Raw genomic sequence first — 5,892 nt, forward strand, 5'->3', positions numbered from 1 at the left:
CTATCAGTTAGCTGCCATGACACGATATCCTCGATATGAAATAATCTTTTGTCGCCTGTTTCCATAGTGTAGTGTTATCACGTTCATCTAACACACGAAAGGTCCCCACTTCAAAACTGGCTGGAAACAATCCTGACTCATTTTTGATTTGCTGTGAAAAACTGCATTCCCAAAATAATTAAAATCACAACTCCCCGTCAGGGAATCCAACCCTGGTCTTCCGCGTGACAGGCGGAGATACTGTCCACTATACTAACGAGGAACAAAGTCTTTCAAGAAGCTGTACCTGTCAAAACACGATATGCTATGAGTTAGCTGACATGATTTCCTTGATATGAAACAATCTTGTGTCATCTGTTTCCATAGTGAAGTGGTTTTCACGATCGTCTCACACACGAAAACTCCCCACTTTGAAACTGGCTGGAAACAATCGTGAGTCCTCTTTGATTTGCTGTGAAAAAACTGCATCACCAAAATAATTAAAATCAAAGCAACTCCCCATCAGGGAATCGAACCTTGGTCTTCCACGTGACAGGCGGAGATACTGCCCACTATACTAACGAGGAACACAGCCTTTCAAGAAGCTCTACCCACCAAAACACCGGCCACGCTATCAGTTAGCTGGCATGATTTCCTTGATATGAAACAGTCTTGTGTCATCTGTTTCCATAGTGTAGTGGTTATCACGTTCGTCTAACACACGAAAGGTCCCCAGTTCGAAACTGGGTGGAAACAATCCCTCGTCTTTTTTGATTTGCTGTGAAAAAACTGCATCACCAAAATAATTAAAATTACAGCAGCTCCCCGTCAGGGAATCGAACCCTGGTCTTCCGCGTGACAGGCGGAGATACTGTCCACTATACTAACGAGGAACACAGTCTTTCAAGAAGCTGCACCTGTCAAAACACGATATGTTATCAGTTAGCTGACATGATAACCTTGATATGAAACAATCTTGTTTCATCTCTTTCCATATTGTTGTGTTTATCATGTTCGTCTCACACACGAAATGTCCCCAGTTTGAAACTGGGAGGAAACAATCCCTACTCCTTCATGATGTGCTGTGAAAAAACTGCATCACCAAAATAATTAAAATTACAGCGACTCCCTGTCAGGGAATCGAACCCTGGTCTTCTGCGTGACAGGCGGAGATACTGTTAACTACACTAACGAGGAATGCAGTCTGCCAACAAGCTGTACCTACCGAAAACAAGACATGCTATCAGTTAGCTGCCATGACACGATATCCTCGATATGAAATAATCTTTTGTCGCCTGTTTCCATAGTGTAGTGTTATCACGTTCATCTAACACACGAAAGGTCCCCACTTCAAAACTGGCTGGAAACAATCCTGACTCATTTTTGATTTGCTGTGAAAAACTGCATTCCCAAAATAATTAAAATCACAACTCCCCGTCAGGGAATCCAACCCTGGTCTTCCACGTGACAGGCGGAGACACTGTCCACTATACTAACGAGGAACACAGTCTTTCAACAAGCTGTACCTGTCAAAACACGCTATGCTATCAGTTAGCTGACATGATTTCCTTGATATGAAACAATCTTGTGTCATCTGTTTCCATAGTGAAGTGGTTTTCACGATTGTCTCACACACGAAAACTCCCCACTTTGAAACTGGCTGGAAACAATCGTGAGTCCTCTTTGATTTGCTGTGAAAAAACTGCATCACCAAAATAATTAAAATTACAGCAACTCCCCATCAGGGAATCAAACCCTGGTCTTCCGCGTGACAGGCGGAGACACTGTCCACTATACGAACGAGGAACACAGTCTTTCAAGAAGCTGTATCTGTCAAAACACGATATGCTGTCAGTTAGCTGACTTGACATGAAACAAGCTTGTGTCATCTGTTTCCATAGTGTAGTGGTTATCACGTTCGTCTAACACACGAAAGGTCCCCAGTTGGAAACTGGGTGGAAACAATCCCTACTCCATTTTTATTTGCTGTGAAAAACTGCATTACCAAAATAATTTAAATTACAAAAACGCCCAGTCAGGGAACCGAACCCGTGTCATCCACTTGACAGGCGGAGATACTGTCCACTATACAAATGCGGAACAGTCTTTCAAGAAGCTGTACCTGTCAAAACACGATATGCTATCAGTTAGCTGGCATGATTTCCTTGATATGAAACAATCTTGTGTCATCTGTTTCCATAGTGTAGTGGTTATCACGTTCGTCTCACACACGAAAGGTCCCCAGTTCGAAACTGGGTGGAAACAATCCCTACTCCATTTTTATTTGCTGTGAAAAACTGCATGACCAAAATAATTAAAATCACAACTCCCCATCGGGGAATCGAACCCTGGTCTTCCCCGTGACAGGTGGAGATACTGTCCACTTTACAAATGAGCAACACAGTCTTATAAGAAGCTCTACCCACCAAAACACCGGCCAGAATATCAGTTAGCTGGCATGATTTCCTTGATATGAAACAATCTTGTGTCATCTGTTTCCATAGTGTAGTGGTTATCACGTTCGTCTAACACACGAAAGGTCCCCAGTTCGAAACTGGGTGGAAAGAATCCCTACTCCACTTGATGTGAAACAATCTTGTGTCATCTGTTTCCATAGTGTAGTGGTTATCACGTTCGTCTAACACACGAAAGGTCCCCAGTTCGAAACTGGGTGGAAAGAATCCCTACTCCACTTGATGTGAAACAATCTTGTGTCATCTGTTTCCATAGTGTAGTGGTTATCACGTTCGTCTAACACACGAAAGGTCCCCAGTTCGAAACTGGGTGGAAAGAATCCCTACTCCACTTGATGTGAAACAATCTTGTGTCATCTGTTTCCATAGTGTAGTGGTTATCACGTTCGTCTAACACACGAAAGGTCCCCAGTTCGAAACTGGGTGGAAAGAATCCCTACTCCACTTGATGTGAAACAATCTTGTGTCATCTGTTTCCATAGTGTAGTGGTTATCACGTTCGTCTAACACACGAAAGGTCCCCAGTTCGAAACTGGGTGGAAAGAATCCCTACTCCACTTGATGTGAAACAATCTTGTGTCATCTGTTTCCATAGTGTAGTGGTTATCACGTTCGTCTAACACACGAAAGGTCCCCAGTTCGAAACTGGGTGGAAAGAATCCCTACTCCACTTGATGTGAAACAATCTTGTGTCATCTGTTTCCATAGTGTAGTGGTTATCACGTTCGTCTAACACACGAAAGGTCCCCAGTTCGAAACTGGGTGGAAAGAATCCCTACTCCACTTGATGTGAAACAATCTTGTGTCATCTGTTTCCATAGTGTAGTGGTTATCACGTTCGTCTAACACACGAAAGGTCCCCAGTTCGAAACTGGGTGGAAAGAATCCCTACTCCACTTGATGTGAAACAATCTTGTGTCATCTGTTTCCATAGTGTAGTGGTTATCACGTTCGTCTAACACACGAAAGGTCCCCAGTTCGAAACTGGGTGGAAAGAATCCCTACTCCACTTGATGTGAAACAATCTTGTGTCATCTGTTTCCATAGTGTAGTGGTTATCACGTTCGTCTAACACACGAAAGGTCCCCAGTTCGAAACTGGGTGGAAAGAATCCCTACTCCACTTGATGTGAAACAATCTTGTGTCATCTGTTTCCATAGTGTAGTGGTTATCACGTTCGTCTAACACACGAAAGGTCCCCAGTTCGAAACTGGGTGGAAACAATCCCTGCTCCTTTTTGATTTGCTGTGAAAAAAACTGCATCACGAAAATAATTAAAATTACCGTAACTCCCCGTCAGGGAATCGAACCTTGGTCTTGCGCGTGGCGGGCGGAGATACTGTCCACTATACTAACAGGGAACACAGTCTTACAATAAGCTGTGCCTGGCAAAACACACTATCAGTCAACTGGCATGACATCCTTGATATGAAACAGTTTTGTGTCATCTGTTTCCATAGTGTAGTGGTTATCACGTTCGTCTAACACACGAAAGGTCCCTGGGTGGAAACAATCCCTACTCCATTTTTATTTGCTGTGAAAAACTGCATCACCAAAATAATTTAAATTACAAAAACGCCCCGTCAGGGAACCGAACCCCTGTCACCCACTTGACAGGCGGAGATACTGTCCACTATATAAATGAGGAACACAGTCTTTTAAGAAGCTGTACCTGTCAAAACACGATGCTATCAGTTAGCTGACATGATAACCTTGATATGAAACAATCTTGTGTCATCTGTTTCCATAGTGTAGTGGTTATCACGTTCGTCTAACACACGAAAGGTCCCCAGTTCGAAACTGGGTGGAAACAATCCCCACTCCTTTTCATTTGCTGTGAAAAACTGCATGACCAAAATAATTAAAATCACAACTCCCCATCGGGGAATCGAACCCTGGTCTTCCCCGTGACAGGTGGAGATACTGTCCACTATACAAATGAGCAACACAGTCTTTCAAGAAGCTCAACCCACCAAAACACCGGCCACGCTATCAGTTAGCTGGCATGATTTCCTTGATATGAAACAATCTTGTGCCATCTGTTTCCATAGTGTAGTGGTTTTCACGTTCGTCTCACACACGAAAACTCCCCACTTCGAAACTGGCTGGAAACAATCCCTACTCCATTTTTATTTGCTGTGAAAAACTGCATTACCAAAATAATTTAAATTACAACAACACCCCGTCAGGGAACCGAACCCCGGTCATCCACTTGACAGGCAGAGATCCTGCCCACTATACAAATGAGGAACACAGTCTTTCAAGAAGCTGTACCTGTGAAAACACAATATGCTATCAGTTAGCTGACATGATATCCTTGATATCAAACAGTTTTGTGTCATCTGTTTACATAGTGTAGTGGTTATCAAGTTTGTCTCACACAAGAGAGGTCCCCATTTCGAAACTGGGTGGAAACTATCCCCCCTCCTTTTCAATTTGCTGTGAAAAACTGCATCACCAAAATAATTTAAAATACAGCACCTCCCCGTCAGGGAATCAAACCCTGGTATTCCGCGTGACAGGTGGAGATACTGTTCACGAACTCACGAGGAACACACTACTTCAGGAAGCTCTACCCACGCTATCAGTTAACTGGCATGGTATCCTTGATATGAAACCATCTTTTGTAATGTTTTTCCATAGTGTGGTGGTTATCACGTTCGTCTCACACACGAAAGGTCCCCAGTTCGAAACTGGGTGGAAACAATCCCCACTCCTTTTTGATTTGCTGTGAAAAACTGCATGACCAAAATAATTAAAATCACAACTCCCCATCGGGGAATCGAACCCTGGTCTTCCCCGTGACAGGTGGAGATACTGTCCACTATACAAATGAGCAACACAGTCTTTCAAGAAGCTAAACCCACCAAAACACCGGCCACGCTATCAGTTAGCTGGCATGATTTCCTTGATATGAAACAATCTTGTGTCATCTGTTTCCATAGTGTAGTGTTTATCATGTTCGTCTCACACGCGAAATGTCCCCAGTTTGAAACTGGGTGGAAACAATTACTTGTCCTTTTTGATGTGCTGTGAAAAAACTGCATCACCAAAATCATTAAAATTACAGCAACTCCCCGTCAGGGAATCGAACCCTGGTCTTCCACATGACAGGCGGAGATACTGCCCACTATACTAACTAGGAACACAGCCTTTCAAGAAGCTCTACCCACCAAAACACCGACGCTATCAGTTAGCTCGCATGATTTCCTTGATATGAAACAGTCTTGTGTCATCTGTTTCCATAGTGTAGCCGTTTTCACGTTCGTCTCACACACGAAAACTCCCCACTTTGAAACTGGCTGGAAACAATCCTGAGTCCTCTTTGATTTGCTGTGAAAAAACTGCATCACCAAAATAATTAAAAATACAGCAACTCCCCGTCAGGGAATCGAACCCTGGTCTTCCGCGTGACAGGCGGAGATACTGTCCACTATAC

The 5,892-nt window shown here is 43.4% G+C and overlaps 20 non-coding genes across 20 annotated transcripts; 16 read left to right on the plus strand and 4 right to left on the minus strand.

Moving 5' to 3' along the window:
* Window positions 1-190: 190 nt before the first annotated feature.
* trnad-guc (transfer RNA aspartic acid (anticodon GUC)) lies at window positions 191-262 on the minus strand. The gene has a single exon. It is a non-coding gene; the product is annotated as a tRNA-Asp (tRNA).
* Window positions 263-494: 232 nt separating this feature from the next.
* On the minus strand, window positions 495-566 carry trnad-guc (transfer RNA aspartic acid (anticodon GUC)). Its single transcript has one exon. It is a non-coding gene; the product is annotated as a tRNA-Asp (tRNA).
* A 96-nt stretch (window positions 567-662) lies between these two features.
* Window positions 663-735, plus strand: trnav-aac (transfer RNA valine (anticodon AAC)). The gene has a single exon. It is a non-coding gene; the product is annotated as a tRNA-Val (tRNA).
* Window positions 736-800: 65 nt separating this feature from the next.
* On the minus strand, window positions 801-872 carry trnad-guc (transfer RNA aspartic acid (anticodon GUC)). Its single transcript has one exon. It is a non-coding gene; the product is annotated as a tRNA-Asp (tRNA).
* A 998-nt stretch (window positions 873-1,870) lies between these two features.
* On the plus strand, window positions 1,871-1,943 carry trnav-aac (transfer RNA valine (anticodon AAC)). The gene has a single exon. It is a non-coding gene; the product is annotated as a tRNA-Val (tRNA).
* A 228-nt stretch (window positions 1,944-2,171) lies between these two features.
* trnav-cac (transfer RNA valine (anticodon CAC)) lies at window positions 2,172-2,244 on the plus strand. The gene has a single exon. It is a non-coding gene; the product is annotated as a tRNA-Val (tRNA).
* A 229-nt stretch (window positions 2,245-2,473) lies between these two features.
* trnav-aac (transfer RNA valine (anticodon AAC)) lies at window positions 2,474-2,546 on the plus strand. Its single transcript has one exon. It is a non-coding gene; the product is annotated as a tRNA-Val (tRNA).
* A 40-nt stretch (window positions 2,547-2,586) lies between these two features.
* On the plus strand, window positions 2,587-2,659 carry trnav-aac (transfer RNA valine (anticodon AAC)). The gene has a single exon. It is a non-coding gene; the product is annotated as a tRNA-Val (tRNA).
* A 40-nt stretch (window positions 2,660-2,699) lies between these two features.
* Window positions 2,700-2,772, plus strand: trnav-aac (transfer RNA valine (anticodon AAC)). The gene has a single exon. It is a non-coding gene; the product is annotated as a tRNA-Val (tRNA).
* Window positions 2,773-2,812: 40 nt separating this feature from the next.
* trnav-aac (transfer RNA valine (anticodon AAC)) lies at window positions 2,813-2,885 on the plus strand. The gene has a single exon. It is a non-coding gene; the product is annotated as a tRNA-Val (tRNA).
* Window positions 2,886-2,925: 40 nt separating this feature from the next.
* On the plus strand, window positions 2,926-2,998 carry trnav-aac (transfer RNA valine (anticodon AAC)). The gene has a single exon. It is a non-coding gene; the product is annotated as a tRNA-Val (tRNA).
* A 40-nt stretch (window positions 2,999-3,038) lies between these two features.
* trnav-aac (transfer RNA valine (anticodon AAC)) lies at window positions 3,039-3,111 on the plus strand. The gene has a single exon. It is a non-coding gene; the product is annotated as a tRNA-Val (tRNA).
* Window positions 3,112-3,151: 40 nt separating this feature from the next.
* On the plus strand, window positions 3,152-3,224 carry trnav-aac (transfer RNA valine (anticodon AAC)). The gene has a single exon. It is a non-coding gene; the product is annotated as a tRNA-Val (tRNA).
* A 40-nt stretch (window positions 3,225-3,264) lies between these two features.
* On the plus strand, window positions 3,265-3,337 carry trnav-aac (transfer RNA valine (anticodon AAC)). Its single transcript has one exon. It is a non-coding gene; the product is annotated as a tRNA-Val (tRNA).
* Window positions 3,338-3,377: 40 nt separating this feature from the next.
* On the plus strand, window positions 3,378-3,450 carry trnav-aac (transfer RNA valine (anticodon AAC)). Its single transcript has one exon. It is a non-coding gene; the product is annotated as a tRNA-Val (tRNA).
* A 40-nt stretch (window positions 3,451-3,490) lies between these two features.
* trnav-aac (transfer RNA valine (anticodon AAC)) lies at window positions 3,491-3,563 on the plus strand. The gene has a single exon. It is a non-coding gene; the product is annotated as a tRNA-Val (tRNA).
* Window positions 3,564-3,603: 40 nt separating this feature from the next.
* On the plus strand, window positions 3,604-3,676 carry trnav-aac (transfer RNA valine (anticodon AAC)). Its single transcript has one exon. It is a non-coding gene; the product is annotated as a tRNA-Val (tRNA).
* A 517-nt stretch (window positions 3,677-4,193) lies between these two features.
* trnav-aac (transfer RNA valine (anticodon AAC)) lies at window positions 4,194-4,266 on the plus strand. The gene has a single exon. It is a non-coding gene; the product is annotated as a tRNA-Val (tRNA).
* Window positions 4,267-5,086: 820 nt separating this feature from the next.
* On the plus strand, window positions 5,087-5,159 carry trnav-cac (transfer RNA valine (anticodon CAC)). The gene has a single exon. It is a non-coding gene; the product is annotated as a tRNA-Val (tRNA).
* Window positions 5,160-5,526: 367 nt separating this feature from the next.
* Window positions 5,527-5,598, minus strand: trnad-guc (transfer RNA aspartic acid (anticodon GUC)). The gene has a single exon. It is a non-coding gene; the product is annotated as a tRNA-Asp (tRNA).
* Window positions 5,599-5,892: the final 294 nt, after the last annotated feature.

Source organism: Hippocampus comes, unplaced genomic scaffold, assembly GCF_001891065.2.
Source record: "Hippocampus comes isolate QL1 unplaced genomic scaffold, H_comes_QL1_v1.1 scaffold169, whole genome shotgun sequence".
Lineage (NCBI taxonomy): Eukaryota > Metazoa > Chordata > Actinopteri > Syngnathiformes > Syngnathidae > Hippocampus > Hippocampus comes.